Source organism: Oncorhynchus kisutch, linkage group LG28 (assembly GCF_002021735.2).
Source record: "Oncorhynchus kisutch isolate 150728-3 linkage group LG28, Okis_V2, whole genome shotgun sequence".
Taxonomy (NCBI): Eukaryota; Metazoa; Chordata; class Actinopteri; order Salmoniformes; family Salmonidae; genus Oncorhynchus; species Oncorhynchus kisutch.
Genome location: NC_034201.2, coordinates 45338818 through 45361802, shown reverse-complemented (window position 1 = coordinate 45361802; position 22985 = coordinate 45338818). Strand labels below are relative to the sequence as shown.

The 22985-nt window shown below is 49.7% G+C and overlaps 1 protein-coding gene across 1 annotated transcript in view; it reads right to left on the bottom strand.

Moving 5' to 3' along the window:
- The window catches only part of srrm3 (serine/arginine repetitive matrix 3), a 166594-nt gene that overhangs the window by 46979 nt on the left and 96630 nt on the right, over window positions 1–22985 (bottom strand). The window lies entirely within an intron of this gene.

Here is a 22985-nt window from a genome sequence, read left to right as displayed (position 1 = left end):
TCAGGGACATGATAAATCAGGGACATATTAAATCAGGGACATGTTAAATCAGGGACATGTTAAATCAGGGACATATTAAATCAGGGACATATTAAATCAGGGACATGTTAAATCAGTGACATGTTAAATCAGGGACATGATAAATCAGGGACATATTAAATCAGGGACATGTTAAATCAGGGACATGTTAAATCAGGGACATATTAAATCAGGGACAAATTAAATCAGGGACATGTTAAATCAGGGACATGTTAAATCAGGGACATGTTAAATCAGGGACATATTAAAATCAGGGACATGTTAAATCAGGGACATGTTAAATCAGGGACATGATAAATCAGGGACATATTAAATCAGGGACATGTTAAATCAGGGACATGTTAAATCAGGGACATATTATATCAGGGACAAATTAAATCAGGGACATGTTAAATCAGGGACATGTTAAATCAGGGACATGTTAAATCAGGGACATATTAAATCAGGGAAATATTAAATCAGGGACATATTAAATCAGGGACATGTTATGTTGACATCTTGGCCATAGTGGAGTTTGGAGTGTGACTGTTTGAGGTTGTGGACAGGTGTCTTTTATACTGATAACAAGTTCAAACAGGTGCCATTAATACAGGTAACGAGTGGAGGACAGAGGAGCCTCTTAAAGAATAAGTTACAGGTCTGTGAGAGCCAGAAATCTTGCTTGTTTGTAGGTGATAATTTGCAAATAAATTTTCTTTTCTCATTTTGTCTGTCATAGTTGAAGTGTACCTGTGATGAAAATTACAGGCCTCTCTCATCTTTTTAAGTGGGAGAACTCAGACAATTGGTGGCTGACTAAATACTTTTTTGCCCCACTGTATATCCCCCCACTAGAATCCCCATAATTTAACGAAGACAGCTTCTCCATCCTGGAGGGGGAAATCAATCATTTCCAGGCCCAGGGACATGTACTAGTCTGTGGAGACCTAAATGCCAGAACCGGACAAGTACCTGACACCCTCAGCACACAGGGCGACAAACACCTGCCTGCAGCTGACAGCATTCCCTCCATATGCCCCCCTAGGCACAACTATGAAAACATAACCAACAAAAATGGGTCACAACTCCTGCAGCTCTGTCACACGCAGGGTATGTACATAGTCAATGGTAGAGTCACCTATAGCTCATCTCTTGGCAGTAGTACTGTAGACTACTTTATCACTGACCTCAACCCAGAGTCTCTCAGAGCGTTCACAGTCAGCCCACTGACACCCATATCAGACCACAGCCAAATCACAGTCTACCTGAGCAGAGCAATACTCAATCATGAGGCATCAAAGCTAAAGGAACTGAGTAACATTAAAACTTCGGGATAGGGGGCAGCATTTTCACTTTTGGATAAATAGCGTGCCCAAATTCAACTTCCTGCGACTCATCACCAGAATATAAGATATGCATATTATGAGTAGATTTGGATAGAAAACACTCGGAAGTTTCTAAAACTGTTTGAATCATGTCTGTGAGTATAACAGAACTTATGTAGCAGGCAAAACCCCGAGGACAAACCATTCAGATTTTTTTTTTTTTTAGGTCACTGTCTATTCAATGAGGTTTCATTGGGAAACCAGATTTCTAAGGGACTTGTTTGCAGTTCCTACCGCTTCCACTGGATGTCACCAGTCTTTAGAAATTGGCTGAGGTTATTCCTTTTTGTAATGAAGAAGTGCGGACATCTTGAAGAAGTGCCACGTTATGTGTACTGTTTGATAGTTGCGCAAGACTAGAAGGCATGCTTGAGTTTGTTGTCTTCCTGTATTGAAAACAGATCCCGTCTTCAATTTGATCGATTATTAACATTTAAAAATGCATAAAGTTGTATTACAAAAGTAGTTTGAAATGTTTTGGCAAAGTTTACTGGTAACGTTTGAGATATTTTGTAGTGACGTTGTGCAAATTGGAAGCTGTGTTTTTCTGGATCAAACGCGTCAAATTTAATGAATGTTTGATTTTTATAGTATTTTTTTGAATTTGGAGCTCTGCTATTGGCCAAGTGGGATGCGACTGTCCCGCCTATCCCAGAGAGGTGCTATAGATGGAAGGAATGCAGTTTGGAATCCTACCATAAACAATTAGGAAACAACAAATTCAATCCCTTTTAGACAATTTCCTGGATAAAACGTTCCACTGTTATAGTGAAGGTGTAAACTTGGCAGTAGAAAATCTTAACAATATATTTGACCACTGAGCTTCCCTATCAAATCTAAAAATCTCAAATAGAAAACCGAAGAAAATTAACAACAATGACAAAATGGTTTGATGAAGAATGCAAAAATCTAAGAAAGAAATTGAGAAAGCTGTCCAACCAAAAACATAGAGACCCGGAAAACCTGAGTCTACGCCTTCACTGTGGTGAATCACTAAAACAATACAGAAATACACTACGGAAAAAGAAGGAACAGCACGTCAGAAATCAGCCCAATGTCATTGAAGAATCCATAGACTCTAACCACTTCTAACCACTTATTAAACCAGAGATGCAAATCTGGTTTAATAAGTTTCGGCCTGAAATCATCTGAGGAGGTTGCAAGTGAGTCAAAACAAAAACGTCCCCCTGAGAGCTGAATGAGACAGAAATAGAAGTGCTTAGCATGTTGGGCCAGTAACCGAAAAGTCACTAGTTTTAATCCCAGAGTCGACAAGGTGAGCAAGGCACTTAACCCTGATTGCTCCTGGGTCGCGGTCAATAATGGCAGATCCCTGGACGTGACCCTACTCTCTAAGGATGTCTCAGAGGGAGTTTGGATTTTTTTTTAAACACATTTCCATTTCACACATGTATTAATACACACGGGTACATGTGTGAAATAGAACAAATATATGCACCTTACAAATGATTATTATTATTTGAAAGAACAAGAAGCTGTAGGTACTAAGCAGTGTGGGTGTATAGAGACTTCAGAGTTGACAAGGAAGATTGAGAAGGAAGATTGAGAAGGAAGATTGAGAAGGAAGAGAGAGAGAGAGAGAGAGAGACAGAGAGAGAGAGAGAGACTTGCTTTGGCAATGTTAACAGATTTTTCCCATGCCAATAAAGCCCTTGAATTGAATTGAATTGAATTGAATTGAATTGAATTGAATTGAGAGAGAGAGAGAGAGAGAGAGAGATGGATGGATGGATGGACACTGCATGCAGAATTGTGCAAACATATCCTCCGTGTACAACGTAAAACACCAAATAATGCATGCAGAGAAGAATTAGGCCGATACCCACTAATGATCAAAATCCAGAAAAGAGCTGTTAAATTCTACAACCACCTAAAAGGAAGCGATTCCCAAACCTTCCATAACAAAGCCATCACCTACAGAGAGATGAACCTGGAGAAGAGTCCCCTAAGCAAGCTGGTCCTGGGGCTCTGTTCACAAACACAAACACACCCCACAGAGCCCCAGGACAGCAGCACAATTAGACCCAACCAAATCATGAGAAAACAAAAAGATATTTACTTGACACATTGGAAAGAATTAACAAAAAAACAGAGCAAACTAGAATGCTATTTGGCCCTAAACAGAGAGTACACAGTGGCAGAATACCTGACCACTGTGGCTGACCCAAACTTAAGGAAAGACTCAGACTCAGTGAGCATAGCCTTGCTATTGAGAAAGGCCGCCGTAGACAGACATGGCTCTCAAGAGAAGACCGGCTATGTGCTCACTGCCCAAAATGAGGTGGAAACTGAGCTGCACTTCCTAACCTCCTGCCCAATGTATGACCATATTAGAGAGACATATTTCCCTCAGATTACACAGATCCACAAAGAATTCGAAAACAAATCCAATTTTGATAAACTCCCATATCTACTGGGTGAAATTCCACAGTGTGCCATCACAGCAGCAAGATTTGTGACCTGTTGCCACGAGAAAAGGGTAACCAGTGAAGAACAAACACCATTATAAATACAACCCATATTTATGCTTATTTATTTTCCCTTTTGTACTTAAACTATTTGTACATCATTGCAACACTGTATATATACATAATATGACATTTGTAATGTCTTTACTGTTTTGAAACTTCTGTATGTGTAATGTTTACTGTTAATTTGTATTGTTTATTTCACTTTTGTATAATATCTACCTCACTTGCTTTGGCAATGTTAACACATGTTTCCCATGCCAATAAAGAACCTTGAATTGAATTGAATTGGATGGATAGATGCTCTGAGTTCAAGGTGAACATAGAGATAGATAGATAGATAGATAGATAGATAGATAGATAGATAGATAGATAGATAGATAGATAGATAGATAGATAGATAGATAGATAGATAGATAGATAGATAGATAGATAGATAGATAGATAGATAGATAGATAGATAGATAGATAGATAGATAGATAGATAGATAGATAGATAGATAGATAGATAGATAGATAGATAGATAGATAGATAGATAGATAGATAGATAGATAGATAGATAGATAGATAGATAGATAGATAGATAGATAGATAGATAGATAGATAGATAGATAGATAGATAGATAGATAGATAGATAGATAGATAGATAGATAGATAGATAGATAGATAGATGGGTGTTACTCAAACCATTACAACCATTGCATTGTCTTCAAGATTTGTAAATAATCTCTGCACAGGCTGATGGCAACACGTGTCTCTATGGTAACAGGAATACAGGATACAAAAAGCTTGCAAATACTTGCATGAAAGACCAGTCCCTACAGCCTTGTTACCAACGAGTGTCTCAAATGAGAGCTGAAGGAACACCAAATTGTGCCTAGAATAATGAATTACAGATGATGCTATCTTCAGTCTCTCTTAATTCAATTCAAGGGGCTTTATTGGCATGGGAAACATGTGTTACCATTGCCAAAGCAAGTGAGGTAGATATTATACAAAAGTGAAATAAACAATAAAAATGAACAGTAAACATTGCACTCACAGAAGCTCTCTCTCTCTCTCTCTCTCTCTCTCTCTCTCTCTCTCTCTCTCTCTCTCTCTCTCTCTCTCTCTCCCTCTCTCTCTCTATCATGGAGGAACGCTCCATGATGAATTAATTTTCCTCTGGCCATATGACTAAGTGTCTCTCTGTCTAATGATGTTTGCTGGGACCAAGAAGGCTCTCTAATTCAGCTCCTGTCCCGGGATCTGCGACCTGGGTCCTGGGTGGTGCCTGACAGTGATGGACTATGGCCATTGTTCTTTTTTCCTTAGGGCCACATACACACTGTAGCATAGCAGTTCCACACCCTTAGAAAAAAGACTGCTGTCTAGAAACTCAAATGGTTCTTCGGCTGTCCCCGTAGTAGACCCTTTGAAGAACCCTTTTTGGTTCCAAGTAGAACCCTTTTAGGTTCCATGTAGGACCCTTTACACAAAGGGTTCTCCTATAGGGACAGTCGAATACCCCTTTTGGAGCCGTTTGTTCTAAGAGTGTACTCCTTCCTTATCATCTCCAGCCTCAACCCCAGCCTCAGTCTCATCCCCAGCCTCAACCCCAGCTTCAGTCTCATCCCCAGCCTCAACCCCAGCCAGCCTCATCCACAGTCTCATCCCCAGCCTCAGCACCAGACTCAGTCTCATCCTCAGCCTCAGCCCTAGTCTCAGCCCCAGTCTCATCCCCAGCCTCATCCCCAGTCTCATCCCCAGCCTCAGCCCCAGCCTCATCCCCAGCCTCAGTCCCATCCCCAGTCCCATCCCCAGTCCCATCCCCAGCCTCATCCCCAGCCTCATCCCCAGCCTCATCCCCATCCTCATCCCCAGTCTCATCCCCGGTCTCATCCTCAGTCTCATCCCCAGCCTCAACCCCAGCCAGACTCAGCCCCAGCCACACTCAGCTTCATCACCAGCCTCAGCCCCAGCCAGTCTCATCCCCAGACTCATCCCCAGCCAGCCTCAGCCCCAGCCTCAGCCCCAGCCTCATCCCCAGCCAGCCTCAGCCCCAGCCAGCCTCAGCCCCAGCCTCAGCCCCAGCCTCATCCCCAGTCTCATCCCCAGCCAGTCTCAGCCCCAGCCAGTTTCATCCCCAGCCTCATCCCCAGCCCCAGCCAGCCTCAGCCCTGCCCCACTGCTGGGTTACTCTGAGTTATAGGCACAGAGAAGCAGAGGCTGACAACCGTCCAGGACACATACTTTATGTCGATCTGAGTGAGATGAGAAGTCTGATGACGTTTAACAGCCTCAACTCTTTAGATTGGATGTGACTTTGGTCTTTAAGAGCAATTTATTTGAATTGTCCTTAAGGAATATCTCCCTTTTTTCAACACCTACATCTAAGGTACCATCTGACCATAGAAATGGAATGAATTTGCTTAATAGTTATTAATGCCAATTGCATCACCTCAGATAGATAGATAGATAGATAGATAGGAGTGGTGTCTAAGGTAATGTGGGGGGAGGGGCAGACAGACAGGTTGTGCATCAAGGCCTCAGGCTAATGTCCAGTCCACATGGATCTTTCTCAGATAGAACGTTAAAGGCGTTTAAGGTCCGGTCCAGTACCCCTGAAAAAGCCTCACTGTGTGTATTTCCCTGGTTATATTCTCCTCCTGCCATCCGCTCAGCCTGAAGGGGGAACTGTGACCACACTGGTCTGGAACGGAGGCCATTTGTTAATGAAATATTCTCTCAGAAATTGTGTGACAGGTTTCGATTGGTTCTCTCAAACGTTCCCTTGGGGGTTGATTAGAAAATCCAACCGTTGTAATGGAAGAGGGCTCAGTGGCTGTGTCTGGGCTGTGTGCGGGCTGTGTGCGGGCTGTGTATGGGCTGTGTGTGGGCTGTGTGTGGGCGTGTGTGGGCTGTGTAGGGGCTGTATGTGGGCTGTGTGTGGGCGTGTGTGGGCTGTGTGTGGGCTGTGTGTGGGCTGTGTGTGCTGTGTCTGGGCTGTGTGTGGGCTGTGTCTGGGCTGTGTGTGCTGTGTCTGGGCTGTGTGTGCTGTGTCTGGGCTGTGTGTGGGCTGTGTCTGGGCTGTGTGTGCTGTGTCTGGGCTGTGTATGGGCTGTGTCTGGGCTGTGCGGGCTGTGTGCGGGCTGTGTATGGGCTGTGTGTGGGCTGTGTGTGCTGTGTCTGGGCTGTGTGTGGGCTGTGTCTGGGCTGTGTGTGCTGTGTCTGGGCTGTGTGTGCTGTGTCTGGGCTGTGTATGGGCTGTGTCTGGGCTGTGTGTGCTGTGTCTGGGCTGTGTGTGCTGTGTCTGGGCTGCGTGTGGGCTGTGTGTGGGCTGTGTGCGGGCTGTGTATGGGCTGTGTGTGGGCTGTGTGTGGGCTGTGTGTGGGCTGTGTGTGGGCTGTGTGTGGGTTGTGTGTGGGCTGTGTATGGGCTGTGTGTGGGCTGTGTGTGGGCTGTGTGTGGGATGTGTGTGGGCTGTGTATGGGCTGTGTGTGAGCTGTGTCTGGGATGTGTATGGACTGTGTGTGGGCTGTGTGTGCTGTGTCTGGGCTGTGAGTGGGCTGTGTGTGGGCTGTGTCTGGGCTGTGTGTGGGCTGTGTGTGGGCTGTGTGTGGGCTGTGTGTGGGCTGTGTGTGGGCTGTGTGCGGGCTGTGTATGGGCTGTGTCTGGGCTGTGTGTGGGCTGTGTGTGCTGTGTCTGGGCTGTGTGTGCTGTGTCTGGGCTGTGTATGGGCTGTGTCTGGGCTGTGTATGGGCTGTGTCTGGGCTGTGTGTGCTGTGTCTGGGCTGTGTGTGCTGTGTCTGGGCTGTGTGTGGGCTGTGTGTGGGCTGTGTGCGGGCTGTGTATGGGCTGTGTGTGGGCTGTGTGTGGGCTGTGTGTGGGCTGAGTGTGGGCTGTGTATGGGCTGTGTGTGGGCTGTGTGTGCTGTGTCTGGGCTGTGTGTGGGCTGTGTCTGGGCTGTGTGTGCTGTGTCTGGGCTGTGTGTGGGCTGTGTGTGGGCTGTGTGCGGGCTGTGTATGGGCTGTGTCTGAGCTGTGTGTGGGCTGTGTGTGCTGTGTCTGGGCTGTGTGTGCTGTGTCTGGGCTGTGTGTGCTGTGTCTGGGCTGTGTATGGGCTGTGTCTGGGCTGTGTGTGCTGTGTCTGGGCTGTGTGTGCTGTGTGTGGGCTGTGTGTGGGCTGTGTGTGGGCTGTGTGCGGGCTGTGTGTGGGCTGTGTGTGGGCTGTGTCTGGGCTGTGTGTGCTGTGTCTGGGCTGTGTGTGCTGTGTCTGGGCTGTGTGTGGGCTGTGTCTGGGCTGTGTGTGCTGTGTCTGGGCTGTGTATGGGCTGTGTCTGGGCTGTGCGGGCTGTGTGCGGGCTGTGTATGGGCTGTGTGTGGGCTGTGTGTGCTGTGTCTGGGCTGTGTGTGGGCTGTGTCTGGACTGTGTGTGCTGTGTCTGGGCTGTGTGTGCTGTGTCTGGGCTGTGTATGGGCTGTGTCTGGGCTGTGTGTGCTGTGTCTGGGCTGTGTGTGCTGTGTCTGGGCTGTGTGTGGGCTGTGTGTGGGCTGTGTGCGGGCTGTGTATGGGCTGTGTGTGGGCTGTGTGTGGGCTGTGTGTGGGCTGTGTGTGGGCTGTGTGTGGGCTGTGTGTGGGCTGAGTGTGGGCTGTGTGAGGGTTGTGTGTGGGCTGTGTATGGGCTGTGTGTGGGCTGTGTGTGGGATGTGTGTGGGCTGTGTATGGGCTGTGTGTGAGCTGTGTCTGGGATGTGTATGGACTGTGTGTGGGCTGTGTGTGCTGTGTCTGGGCTGTGAGTGGGCTGTGTGTGGGCTGTGTCTGGGCTGTGTGTGGGCTGTGTGTGGGCTGTGTGTGGGCTGTGTGTGGGCTGTGTGTGGGCTGTGTGCGGGCTGTGTATGGGCTGTGTCTGGGCTGTGTGTGGGCTGTGTGTGCTGTGTCTGGGATGTGTGTGCTGTGTCTGGGCTGTGTATGGGCTGTGTCTGGGCTGTGTATGGGCTGTGTCTGGGCTGTGTGTGCTGTGTCTGGGCTGTGTGTGCTGTGTCTGGGCTGTGTGTGGGCTGTGTGTGGGCTGTGTGCGGGCTGTGTATGGGCTGTGTGTGGGCTGTGTGTGGGCTGTGTGTGGGCTGAGTGTGGGCTGTGTATGGGCTGTGTGTGGGCTGTGTGTGCTGTGTCTGGGCTGTGTGTGGGCTGTGTCTGGGCTGTGTGTGCTGTGTCTGGGCTGTGTGTGGGCTGTGTGTGGGCTGTGTGCGGGCTGTGTATGGGCTGTGTCTGAGCTGTGTGTGGGCTGTGTGTGCTGTGTCTGGGCTGTGTGTGCTGTGTCTGGGCTGTGTGTGCTGTGTCTGGGCTGTGTATGGGCTGTGTCTGGGCTGTGTGTGCTGTGTCTGGGCTGTGTGTGCTGTGTGTGGGCTGTGTGTGGGCTGTGTGTGGGCTGTGTGCGGGCTGTGTGTGGGCTGTGTGTGGGCTGTGTCTGGGCTGTGTGTGCTGTGTCTGGGCTGTGTGTGCTGTGTCTGGGCTGTGTGTGGGCTGTGTCTGGGCTGTGTGTGCTGTGTCTGGGCTGTGTATGGGCTGTGTCTGGGCTGTGCGGGCTGTGTGCGGGCTGTGTATGGGCTGTGTGTGGGCTGTGTGTGCTGTGTCTGGGCTGTGTGTGGGCTGTGTCTGGACTGTGTGTGCTGTGTCTGGGCTGTGTGTGCTGTGTCTGGGCTGTGTATGGGCTGTGTCTGGGCTGTGTGTGCTGTGTCTGGGCTGTGTGTGCTGTGTCTGGGCTGTGTGTGGGCTGTGTGTGGGCTGTGTGCGGGCTGTGTATGGGCTGTGTGTGGGGCTGTGTGTGGGCTGTGTGTGGGCTGTGTGTGGGCTGTGTGTGGGCTGAGTGTGGGCTGTGTGAGGGTTGTGTGTGGGCTGTGTATGGGCTGTGTGTGGGCTGTGTGTGGGCTGTGTGTGGGATGTGTGTGGGCTGTGTATGGGCTGTGTGTGAGCTGTGTCTGGGATGTGTATGGACTGTGTGTGGGCTGTGTGTGCTGTGTCTGGGCTGTGAGTGGGCTGTGTGTGGGCTGTGTCTGGGCTGTGTGTGGGCTGTGTGCGGGCTGTGTGTGGGCTGTGTGTGGGCTGTGTGTGGGCTGTGTGTGGGCTGTGTGCGGGCTGTGTATGGGCTGTGTCTGGGCTGTGTGTGGGCTGTGTGTGCTGTGTCTGGGCTGTGTGTGCTGTGTCTGGGCTGTGTGTGCTGTGTCTGGGCTGTGTATGGGCTGTGTCTGGGCTGTGTGTGCTGTGTCTGGGCTGTGTGTGCTGTGTCTGGGCTGTGTGTGGGCTGTGTGTGGGCTGTGTGCGGGCTGTGTATGGGCTGTGTGTGGGCTGTGTGTGGGCTGTGTGTGGGCTGAGTGTGGGCTGTGTATGGGCTGTGTGTGGGCTGTGTGTGCTGTGTCTGGGCTGTGTGTGGGCTGTGTCTGGGCTGTGTGTGCTGTGTCTGGGCTGTGTATGGGCTGTGTCTGGGCTGTGTGTGCTGTGTCTGGGCTGTGTGTGCTGTGTCTGGGCTGCGTGTGGGCTGTGTGTGGGCTGTGTGCGGGCTGTGTATGGGCTGTGTGTGGGCTGTGTGTGGGCTGTGTGTGGGCTGTGTGTGGGCTGTGTGTGGGCTGAGTGTGGGCTGTGTGTGGGTTGTGTGTGGGCTGTGTATGGGCTGTGTCTGGGCTGTGTGTGGGCTGTGTGTGGGCTGTGTGCGGGCTGTGTATGGGCTGTGTCTGAGCTGTGTGTGGGCTGTGTGTGCTGTGTCTGGGCTGTGTGTGCTGTGTCTGGGCTGTGTGTGCTGTGTCTGGGCTGTGTATGGGGCTGTGTCTGGGCTGTGTGTGCTGTGTCTGGGCTGTGTGTGCTGTGTGTGGGCTGTGTGTGGGCTGTGTGTGGGCTGTGTGCGGGCTGTGTATGGGCTGTGTGTGGGCTGTGTGTGGGCTGTGTGTGGGCTGTGTGTGGGCTGAGTGTGGGCTGTGTGTGGGTTGTGTGTGGGCTGTGTATGGGCTGTGTGTGGGCTGTGTGTGGGCTGTGTGTGGGCTGTGTATGGGCTGTGTGTGGGCTGTGTCTGGGATGTGTGTGGGCTGTGTGTGGGCTGTGTGCGGGCTGTGTATGGGCTGTGTCTGGGCTGTGTGTGGGCTGTGTGTGCTGTGTCTGGGCTGTGTGTGCTGTGTCTGGGCTGTGTGTGCTGTGTGTGGGCTGTGTGCGGGCTGTGTATGGGCTGTGTGTGGGCTGTGTGTGGGCTGTGTGTGGGCTGAGTGTGGGCTGTGTGTGGGTTGTGTGTGGGCTGAGTGTGGGCTGTGTGTGGGTTGTGTGTGGGCTGTGTATGGGCTGTGTGTGGGCTGTGTGTGGGCTGTGTGTGGGATGTGTGTGGGCTGTGTGTGGGCTGTGTGTGGGCTGTGTGTGGGATGTGTGTGGGCTGTGTGTGGGCTGTGTCTGGGCTGTGAGTGGGCTGTGTGTGGGATGTGTGTGGGCTGTGTGTGGGCTGTGTGTGGGCTGTGTGTGGGCTGTGTCTGGGCTGTGTGTGGGCTGTGTGTGCTGTGTCTGGGCTGTGTCTGGGCTGTGAGTGGGCTGTGTGTGGGATGTGTGTGGGCTGTGTGTGGGCTGTGTGTGGGCTGTGTGTGGGCTGTGTCTGGGCTGTGTGTGGGCTGTGTGTGCTGTGTCTGGGCTGTGTCTGGGCTGTGTGTGCTGTGTCTGGGCTGTGTGTGCTGTGTCTGGGCTGTGTGTGGGCTGTGTGTGGGCTGTGTGCGGGCTGTGTATGGGCTGTGTGTGGGCTGTGTGTGGGCGTGTGCGGGCTGTGTCTGGGCTGTGTGTGGGCTGTGTGTGGGTTGTGTGTGGGCTGTGTATGGGCTGTGTGTGGGCTGTGTATGGGCTGTGTGTGGGCTGTGTATGGGCTGTGTGTGGGCTGTGTGTGGGCTGTGTGTGGGCTGAGTGTGGGCTGTGTGTGGGTTGTGTGTGGGCTGAGTGTGGGCTGTGTGTGGGTTGTGTGTGGGCTGTGTATGGGCTGTGTGTGGGCTGTGTGTGGGCTGTGTGTGGGATGTGTGTGGGCTGTGTGTGGGCTGTGTGTGGGCTGTGTGTGGGATGTGTGTGGGCTGTGTGTGGGCTGTGTCTGGGCTGTGAGTGGGCTGTGTGTGGGATGTGTGTGGGCTGTGTGTGGGCTGTGTGTGGGCTGTGTGTGGGCTGTGTCTGGGCTGTGTGTGGGCTGTGTGTGCTGTGTCTGGGCTGTGTCTGGGCTGTGAGTGGGCTGTGTGTGGGATGTGTGTGGGCTGTGTGTGGGCTGTGTGTGGGCTGTGTGTGGGCTGTGTCTGGGCTGTGTGTGGGCTGTGTGTGCTGTGTCTGGGCTGTGTCTGGGCTGTGTGTGCTGTGTCTGGGCTGTGTGTGCTGTGTCTGGGCTGTGTGTGGGCTGTGTGTGGGCTGTGTGCGGGCTGTGTATGGGCTGTGTGTGGGCTGTGTGTGGGCGTGTGCGGGCTGTGTCTGGGCTGTGTGTGGGCTGTGTGTGGGTTGTGTGTGGGCTGTGTATGGGCTGTGTGTGGGCTGTGTATGGGCTGTGTGTGGGCTGTGTATGGGCTGTGTGTGGGCTGTGTATGGGCTGTGTGTGGGCTGTGTGTGGGGAGAGTTAACCAGTAAAAGCATAGCACGATGCCGACAACATCAAAGAGCAATTCCAGACTCTGAAGTCAGGAGGACATGGAGAGTTAGGCGTTAGCCAGACAACCTTCCGGTCATCTTAGACTGAAATCAATGGAGGAGCATGGTGGAACTGAGAAACACTTAGAGAGGAAGTTTGCAGGAGGGATGAAGAAGAAGTTAGCAGTAGGGATGAAGAGGAAGTTAGCAGTAGGGATGAAGAATATCTTGTGGTGGTTATTACTTGTTCTACAGAATCTGTGTGTGCGTGTGCGTATGTATGTGTGTGTGCGTGTGTGGGTGTCTGCCACATTGCTCTTCCTGGTCAGAATTTCCAATGAGGAAGGCATTTTGCAGGGCTCTGATCATGATTGGGCAATGCAGAGCAGACATTATGACCTATGGGGGAGTGGTCCAGAGGGTGTTTAGCATCCCCAGTGGCTCTGTAATTGAGGAGAGAATATTCTCCTCTGCTTGCCGGCTCTCCAGGCACTATCGCCTCTACACTCTAACCACTAGGCTACCTACCGCCTTCTACACTCTAACCAGGCACTATCCCAAGAGCCTGAAGACACAGACTGGTGAAAACTTGTGTTTCTAAAAAAAAATATGAATTCAATGGCCATTTTTCTGATTAATTTTGTATTTTATTCTATGTAAGTCACAGCAATAGACTATAATGATTGAATATATTAAATTATGTTTAAATGCTCTTTATGTTCCTACCAGCCTCGTGTGTCACACTCGGCATAAATGCTTCACAATGTATTTCTTTGTAGCCTTGAAATAATAGAAATAATATAGCCTAAATAATAAATTATTCGAATAAAACCCAGCATGCTTTGCAAGTGTTTGCTTTCAACATTTACATTTTGGTCATTCAGTAGACGCTCTTATCCAGAGCGACTGGCAGTCAGTGCATTCAATCAAGGTAGATAAAGAACAACATATCACAGTCATAACAAGAACATAAAGAAAATGTGTAACCGTTACTGAGAATGTTATTGTAGTTGAAGTGGCCTGTTAGTTTCATTCCTACTCCCTATCTGGCTCTTGGCCTATTTATTGTGTTAATATGCTGTTTAATTTGACAGTGATTTGTTCAGGGGCAGAACCCTCGGGATTTGGGCTTTCAACCTTTCGGTTACCAGTCCAACGCGCTAACCACAAGGCTACCTGCCGCCCCTACACTCTAACCACTAAGCTACCTGCCGCCCCGACACTCTAACCACTAGGCTACCTAACGCCCCTACACTCTAACCACTAGGCTACCTGCCGCCCCTACACTCTAACCACTAAGCTACCTGCCGCCCCGACACTCTAACCACTAGGCTACCTAACGCCCCTACACTCTAACCACTAGGCTACCTACCGCCCCTACACTCTAACCACTAGGCTACCTGCCGCCCCTACACTCTAACCACTAGGCTACCTGCCGCCCCTACACTCTAACCACTAGGCTACCTGCCGCCCCTACACTCTAACCACTAAGCTACCTGCCGCCCCTACACTCTAACCACTAGGCTACCCTACCGCCCCTACACTCTAACCACTAAGCTACCTGCCGCCCCGACACTCTAACCACTAGGCTACCTAACGCCCCTACACTCTAACCACTAGGCTACCTACCGCCCCTACACTCTAACCACTAGGCTACCTGCCGCCCCTACACTCTAACCACTAGGCTACCTGCCGCCCCTACACTCTAACCACTAGGCTACCTGCCGCCCCTACACTCTAACCACTAAGCTACCTGCCGCCCCTACACTCTAACCACTAGGCTACCTACCGCCCCTACACTCTAACCACTAGGCTACCTGCCGTCCCTACACTCTAACCACTAGGCTACCTACCGCCTCTACACTCTAACCACTAGGCTACCTGCCCCCCCTACACTCTAACCACTAGACTACCTGCCGCCCCCTACACTCTAACCACTAGGCTACCTGCCGCCTCTACACTCTAACCACTAGGCTACCTACCGCCTCTACACTCTAACCACTAGGCTACCTGCCGCCTCTACACTCTAACCACTAGGCTACCTGCCGCCTCTACACTCTAACCACTAGACTACCTGCCGCCCCTACACTCTAACCACTAGGCTACCTGCCGCCCCTACACTCTAACCACTAGGCTACCTGCCGCCCCTACACTCTAACCACTAGGCTACCTACCGCCTCTACACTCTAACCACTAGGCTACCTGCCGCCCCTACACTCTAACCACTAGGCTACCTACCGCCTCTACACTCTAACCACTAGGCTACCTACCGCCCCTACACTCTAACCACTAGGCTACCTGCCGCCTCTACACTCTAACCACTAGGCTACCTGCCGCCTCTACACTCTAACCACTAGACTACCTGCCGCCCCTACACTCTAACCACTAGGCTACCTGCCGCCCCTACACTCTAACCACTAGGCTACCTGCCGCCCCTACACTCTAACCACTAGGCTACCTACCGCCTCTACACTCTAACCACTAGGCTACCTGCCGCCCCTACACTCTAACCACTAGGCTACCTACCGCCTCTACACTCTAACCACTAGGCTACCTACCGCCCCTACACTCTAACAACTAGGCTACCTACCACCTCTACACTCTAACCACTAGGCTACCTACCGCCCCTACACTCTAACCACTGGGCTACCTGCCACCTCTACACTCTAACCACTAGGCTACCTGCCGCCCCTACACTCTAACCACTAGGCTACCTGCCACCTCATACACTCTAACCACTGGGCTACCTGCCACCTCTACACTCTAACCACTAGGCTACCTGCCGCCCCTACACTCTAACCACTAGGCTACCTGCCGCCCCTACACTCTAACCACTAGGCTACCTGCCGCACCTACACTCTAACCACTAGGCTACCTGCCGCACCTACACTCTAAACACTAGGCTACCTGCCGCCCCTACACTCTAACCACTAGGCTACCTGCCGCCCCTACACTCTAACCACTAAGCTACCTGCCGCCCCTACACTCTAACCACTAGGCTACCTACCGCCCCTACACTCTAACCACTAGGCTACCTACCGCCTCTACACTCTAACCACTCGGCTACCTGCCCCCCCTACACTCTAACCACTAGACTACCTGCCGCCCCCTACACTCTAACCACTAGGCTACCTGCCGCCTCTACACTCTAACCACTAGGCTACCTACCGCCTCTACACTCTAACCACTAGGCTACCTGCCGCCTCTACACTCTAACCACTAGGCTACCTGCCGCCTCTACACTCTAACCACTAGACTACCTGCCGCCCCTACACTCTAACCACTAGGCTACCTGCCGCCCCCTACACTCTAACCACTAGGCTACCTGCCGCCCCTACACTCTAACCACTAGGCTACCTACCGCCCCTACACTCTAACCACTAGGCTACCTGCCGCCTCTACACTCTAACCACTAGGCTACCTACCGCCTCTACACTCTAACCACTAGGCTACCTGCCGCCTCTACACTCTAACCACTGGGCTACCTGCCACCTCTACACTCTAACCACTAGGCTACCTGCCGCCCCTACACTCTAACCACTAGGCTACCTACCGCCTCTACACTCTAACCACTAGGCTACCTACCGCCTCTACACTCTAACCACTAGGCTACCTACCGCCTCTACACTCTAACCACTAGGCTACCTGCTGCCTCTACACTCTAACCACTGGGCTACCTGCCACCTCAACACTCTAACCACTAGGCTACCTGCCGCCCCTACACTCTAACCACTAGGCTACCTACCGCCTCGACGACTCTAACCACTAGGCTACCCTACCGCCTCTACACTCTAACCACTAGGCTACCTACCGCCTCTACACTCTAACCACTAGGCTACCTACCGCCTCTACACTCTAACCACTAGGCTACCTACCGCCTCTACACTCTAACCACTAGGCTACCTACCGCCCCTACACTCTAACAACTAGGCTACCTACCGCCTCTACACTCTAACCACTAGGCTACCTACCGCCCCTACACTCTAACCACTGGGCTACCTGCCACCTCTACACTCTAACCACTAGGCTACCTGCCGCCCCTACACTCTAACCACTAGGCTACCTACCGCCTCTACACTCTAACCACTAGGCTACCTGCCGCCCCTACACTCTAACCACTAGGCTACCTACCGCCTCTACACTCTAACCACTAGGCTACCTACCGCCTCTACACTCTAACCACTAGGCTGCCTACCGCCTCTACACTCTAACCACTAGGCTACCTACCGCCTCTACACTCTAACCACAGTGAATTTAGAAATCATGTGACTAAACCGAACAAAGAAGAAACTGTACTTTGAAAGAAAGATAAATGATATAATGAATAATACTGAATAAAACTTAAATAAAATGTTAGACAAAAAAGGCAAACTCCTTCATTGACTCAGATGGTTCATCAAAGAACCCACTGAAATTCCCTACTACTTTAATGATTTTGTTTAAGTTGGCAAGATTAGAACATTTAGGCATGACATGCCCACAACACATTCTGAATGTAAAACATCCAGGCATAACTGAACAAAGTATGTAAGATTGTCAATTTCGAATTCCGTAACGTGAGTGTGGTAACGGTGACAAAGTGTTGTTGTTGTCTATCAACAATGACAGGCCACCTGGGCCTGACAACTTGGAAAATGGGAAAAATGACTGAGGACGACAGCAGACAAAATTGTCGCTCCTATTTGGGATCCCTTCAATCAATCAGGAACGTGTGTTCCCTCAGGTCAGAAAGGAAGCTAAAGTCATTTCGCTAAGTACCCTTTTTACTGGCTCAAACAGCCGACCAATCAGCCTGTCACCAACCCTTTGTAAACTTTTTGAGAAACTTTTGTTGTTGTTGTGTTTGACCAGATACAATGCTTTTGCACAGTAAACCAATTAACAACAAACTTTGTTTATGAAATATATGAAATAAGTGTGTAATTGTTGTTTTATTTGTTCACTCAGGTTCCCTTTATCTAATATTAGGTCTTTTTTAAAGATCTGATAACATTCAGTATCAACAATAGAGAAAATCAAAAAAGGAGGTAAAGACTTTTCACAAGATTTATACAATATATACAAAAGTATGTGGACACCATTTCAAATGAGTGGATTCTCAGCCCCAGCCTCAGTGCCAGACTGTTTGAGGTTGTGGACAGGTGTCTTTTATACTGATAACAAGTTCAAACAGGTGCCATTAATACAGGTAACGAGTGGAGGACAGAGGGGCCTCTTAAAGAAGAAGTTACAGGTCTGTGAGAGCCAGAAATCTTGCTTGTTTGTAGGTGACCAAATACTTATTTTCCACCATAATTTGGAAATAAATTAATTAAAAATCCTAAAATGTGATTTTCTGGATTTTTTCTTCTAATTTTGTCTGTCATAGTTGAAGTGTACCTATGATGAAGATTACAGGCCTCTCTCATCTTTTTAAGTGGGAGAACTTGCACAATTGGTGGCTGACTAAATACTTTTTTGCCCCACTGTATATACAATGTATACAAAAGTATGTGGACACCATTTCAAATTAGTGGATTCGGCTATTTCAGCCACACCTGTTGCTGACCGGTGTATAAAATCAAAAACACAGCCATGCAATCTCCATAGACAAACATTGGCAGTAGGAGACACAACGGCTCCGCCGTGAAGTGGTAGGCCACACAAGCTCACAGAATGGGACTACCGAATGCTGAAGTACGTAGCACATAAAAATTGTCTGTTCTCGGATGCAACATTCACATTCCCGAGTTCCAAACTGCCTCTGGAAGCAATGTCAGCACGATAACTGTTCGTTGGGAGCTTCATGAAATGGATTTCCGTGGCCGATCAGCCGCACACAAGCCTAAGATCACCATGCGCAATGCCAAGCGTCGGCTGGAGTGGTGTAAAGCTTGATGCCATTGGACTCTGGAGCAGTGGAAACGTGTTCTCTCGAGTGATGAATCACGCTTCACCATCTGCCAGTCAGACGGACAAATCTGGGTTTGGTGGATACCAGGAGAACTCTACCTACCCCAATGCATAGTGCCAACTGTAAAGTTTGGTGGAGGAGGAATATTGGTCTGGGGCTGTTTTCATGGTTAGGACTAGGCCCCATAGTTCCAGTGACGGTAAATCTTAACGCTACAGCATATAATAACATTCTAGAACATTCTGTGCTTCCAGCTTTGTGGAAACAATTTGGGAAAGGCCCTTTCCTGTTTCAGCATGACAATGCCCCCCGTGCACAAAGCGAGGTCCATACAGAAATGGTTTGTTGAGATCGGTGTGGAAGAACTTGACCGAGCTGCACAGAGCCCTGACCTCAACCCATCAAACACCTTTGGGTTGATTTGGAACACCAACTGCGAGCCAGGTCTAATCGCACCCAACATCAGTGCCCAAACTCAACAATGCTGTTGTGACTGAATGGAAGAAAGTCACCTCAAGAATGTTCCAACATCTAATGGAAAGCCTTCCCAGAAGAGTGGAGGTTGTTTTAGCAGCAAATAGGGGACCAACTCCATATTAATACCCATGAATTTTGGAATGAGATGTTCGATGAGCAGGTGTCCACATACTGTTGGTCATGAGGTGTATATATATATATACACTGTAAGAACACCTGATATTTCCATGACCATTAACATATAGTGAGAGTAGGGTGACTAACACCCTAACGACTGTCCCAATAAGGGATATCTCCAGGCCACCAGCATCCATGACTAACACCCTAACCACTGTCCCAATAAGGGATATCTCCAGGCCACCAGCATCCATGACTAACACCGTAACCACTGTCCCAATAAGGGATATCTCCAGGCCACCAGCATCCATGACTAACACCCTAACCACTGTCCCAATAAGGGATATCTCCAGGCCACCAGCATCCATGACTAACACCCTAACCACTGTCCCAATAAGGGATATCTCCAGGCCACCAGCATCCATGACTAACACCCTAACCACTGTCACAATAAGGGATATCTCCAGGCCACCAGCATCCATGACTAACACCCTAACGACTGTCCCAATAATGGATATTTCGAGGGCATGTGCTTATTGGGCCAGTATAGTGAGGTCCAGAAGACACCCTTACCCCTCCTCCCTAAACACTAGATCTGGAACAGCCTGATAGGTCCATAAGAAACTCTAACCCCTCCTCCCTAAACACTAGATCTGGAACAGCCTGATAGGTCCATAAGAAACTCTAACCCCTCCTCCCTAAGCACTAGATCTGGAACAGCCTGATAGGTCCATAAGAAACTCTAACCCATCCTCCCTAAGCACTAGATCTGGAACAGCCTGATAGGTCCATAAGAAACTCTAACCCCTCCTCCCTAAACACTAGATCTGGAACAGCCTGATAGGTCCATAAGAAACTCTAACCCCTCCTCCCTAAACACTAGATCTGGAACAGCCTGATAGGTCCAGAAGACACTCTAACCCCTCCTCCCTAAGCACTCGATCTGGAACAGCCTGATAGGTCCAGAAGAAACCTTAACCCCTCCTTCCTAGGCACTAGATCTGAAACAGCCTGATAGGTGTAAGCACCAGGCGAAATGCACTTTGAAGTAAATCTCAGCTCTGTTAAAAAAGTACACTGAAGGAAAACTATTATTGATCATAGTGATTCAGGAGCATCATTTAAAAACAGGTGCCCCACTAACATTAGACAACTACACTGAGTTTACAAAACATTAAGAACACCTTCTCCTTCCATGAAAGTCCCTTATTGTTGTCAATTGTAAAACTCCACTTCAATCAGTGTAGATGAAAGGGAAGAGAGTTAATTAAAGAAGGATTGGAGATGATTGAGACATGGATCGTGTGTATGTGTGCCATTCAGAGGATGAATTGGCAAGACAGAATATTTAAATGCCTTTGACCAGGGTGTGGTATGGGTTTGTCACGCTCAACAGTTTTCCTTGTGTATCAAGAACGGTCCACCACCCAAAGGACATCCAGCCAACTTGACACAACCGTTGGAAGCATTGGGGTCAACATGGGCCAGCATCCCCGGGGAACGCTTTCGACACCTTGTAGAGTCCCATGCCCTGACGAATTGAGGCTGTTCTGAGGGCAAAAGGGGAGTGCAACTCAATATTATGAAGGTGTTCCTAATGTTTGGTGTACTCAGTGTAGAGATACAGTATATATAGAGAGAGAGCTCTGAATGCAGAAGGAAGAACAACAGTATTGTAAAGGTTTTTGTTGGTGGAAGGAGAGGAAGACCAAAGTGCAGCGTGGTACATTTCCATTACACTTTTCATCCAGATGAACACACCAACAAAACCATAACCAGTTCTGACAGGTGCAACAAACACGAACCAGAGAACAATCACCCACAACTCAAAATGGGAAAACAGGCTACCTAAGTATGGTTCTCAGTCAGAGACAACGATTGACAGCTGCCTCTTATTGGGAACCATACCAGGCCAAACACATAGAGATAGAAAACATAGAACACAAAACATACTGTAGAATGCCCACCCCAACTCACGCCCTGACCAAACTAAAATAGAGACATAAAAAAGGAACTAAGATCAGGAACAGGCTGAGAGAGTTTCTACCTCTCTATTCTACTCCTCAACATGACAAAAACAACCACTCCTCACCCAACGGTTAATCTCTTAGATTCTACCCCACTCTCTTGTTGTCCTGCCTCCCTCCATTTGATTCATTTAACCTTTATTTAACTAGTCAGTTAAGAACAAATTCTTATTTTCAATGACGGTCTAGGAACAGTGGGTTAACTGCCTGTTCAGGGGCAGAACAACAGATTTGTACCTCGTCAGCTCGGGGATTTGAACTTGCAACCTTTCGGGTTGTTAGTCCAACTCTCTAACCACTAGGCTACCCTGCCGCCCCTACACTCTAACCACTAGTCTACCCTGCCGCCCCTACACTCTAACCACTAGTCTAACCTGCCGTCCCTACACTCTAACCACTAGTCTAACCTGCCGTCCCTACACTCTAACCACTAGTCTACCCTGCCTTCCCTACACTCTAACCACTAGTTTACCCTGCCGTCCCTACACTCTAACCACTAGTCTAACCTGCCGTCCCTACACTCTAACCACTAGTTTACCCTGCCGTCCCTACACTCTAACCACTAGTCTACCCTGCCGTCCCTACACTCTAACCACTAGTCTACCCTGCCGTCCCTACACTCTAACCACTAGGCTACCCTGCTAGGCAGGTCAGTTAAGAACAAATTCTTATTTTCAATGACAGCCTAGGAACAGTGGGTTAACTGCCTGTTCAGGGGCAGAATGACAGATTTGTACCTCGTCAGCTCGGGGATTTGAACTTGCAACCTTTCGGGTTGCTAGTCCAACTCTCTAACCACTAGGCTACTCTGCCGCCCCTACACTCTAACCACTAGGCTACCCTACCGCCCCTACTCTCTAACCACTAGGCTACCCTGCCGCCCCTACACTCTAATCACTAGGCTACCCTTCTGCCCCCTACTGTCTAACCACTAGGCTACCCTGCCGCCCCTCCACTCTAACCACTAGTCTACCCTGCCGCCCCTACACTCTAACCACAAGGCTACCTTGCCGCCCCTACACTCTAACCACTAGGCTACCCTGCCGCCCCAACACTCTAACCACTAGGCTACCCTGCCGTCCCTACACTCTAACCACTAGTCTACCCTGCCGTCCCTACACTCTAACCACTAGGCTACCCTGCCGCCCCAACACTCTAACCACTAGGCTACCCTGCCACCTCTACACTCTAACCACTAGGCTACCCTGCCGCCCCTACACTCTAACCACTAGGCTACCCTGCTGCCCCTACACTCTAACCACTAGGCTACCCTGCCGCCCCTACACTCTAACCACTAGGCTACCCTGCCACCCCTACACTCTAACCACTAGACTACCCTGCCACCTCTACACTCTAACCACTAGGCTACCCTGCCGCCCCGCTCCATAGAGTCGATGGATAGGTAAATGTCAGGTCACAGCCGAGGCGACAGTGGATGCCAGAGAGAGACAGTCATTAGTTAGCCCTCTGTAACACGGAACATCAGGCCATTACATATAATTAACTCTGTGCCCGGACGACAGGATGGATGCACCAGTCTATGACTAACTACCTCACAGAGAGGATTGGCCAAGAGAGGTCAACAGACACTGATGATGACTAACTACCTCACAGAGAGGATTGGCCAAGAGAGGTCAACAGACACTGATGATGAATAACTACCTCACAGAGAGGATTGGCCAAGAGAGGTCAACAGACACTGATGATGACTAACTACCTCACAGAGAGGATTGGCCTAGAGAGGTCAACAGACACTGATGATGACTAACTACCTCACAGAGAGGATTGGCCAAGAGAGGTCAACAGACACTGATGATGACTAACTACCTCACAGAGAGGATTGGCCTAGAGAGGTCAACAGACACTGATGATGACTAACTACCTCACAGAGAGGATTGGCCTAGAGAGGTCAACAGACACTGAAGATGACAGACCTACTAGTCAGTGATAACCATCTGGCTGTGCTCTTATTGTATT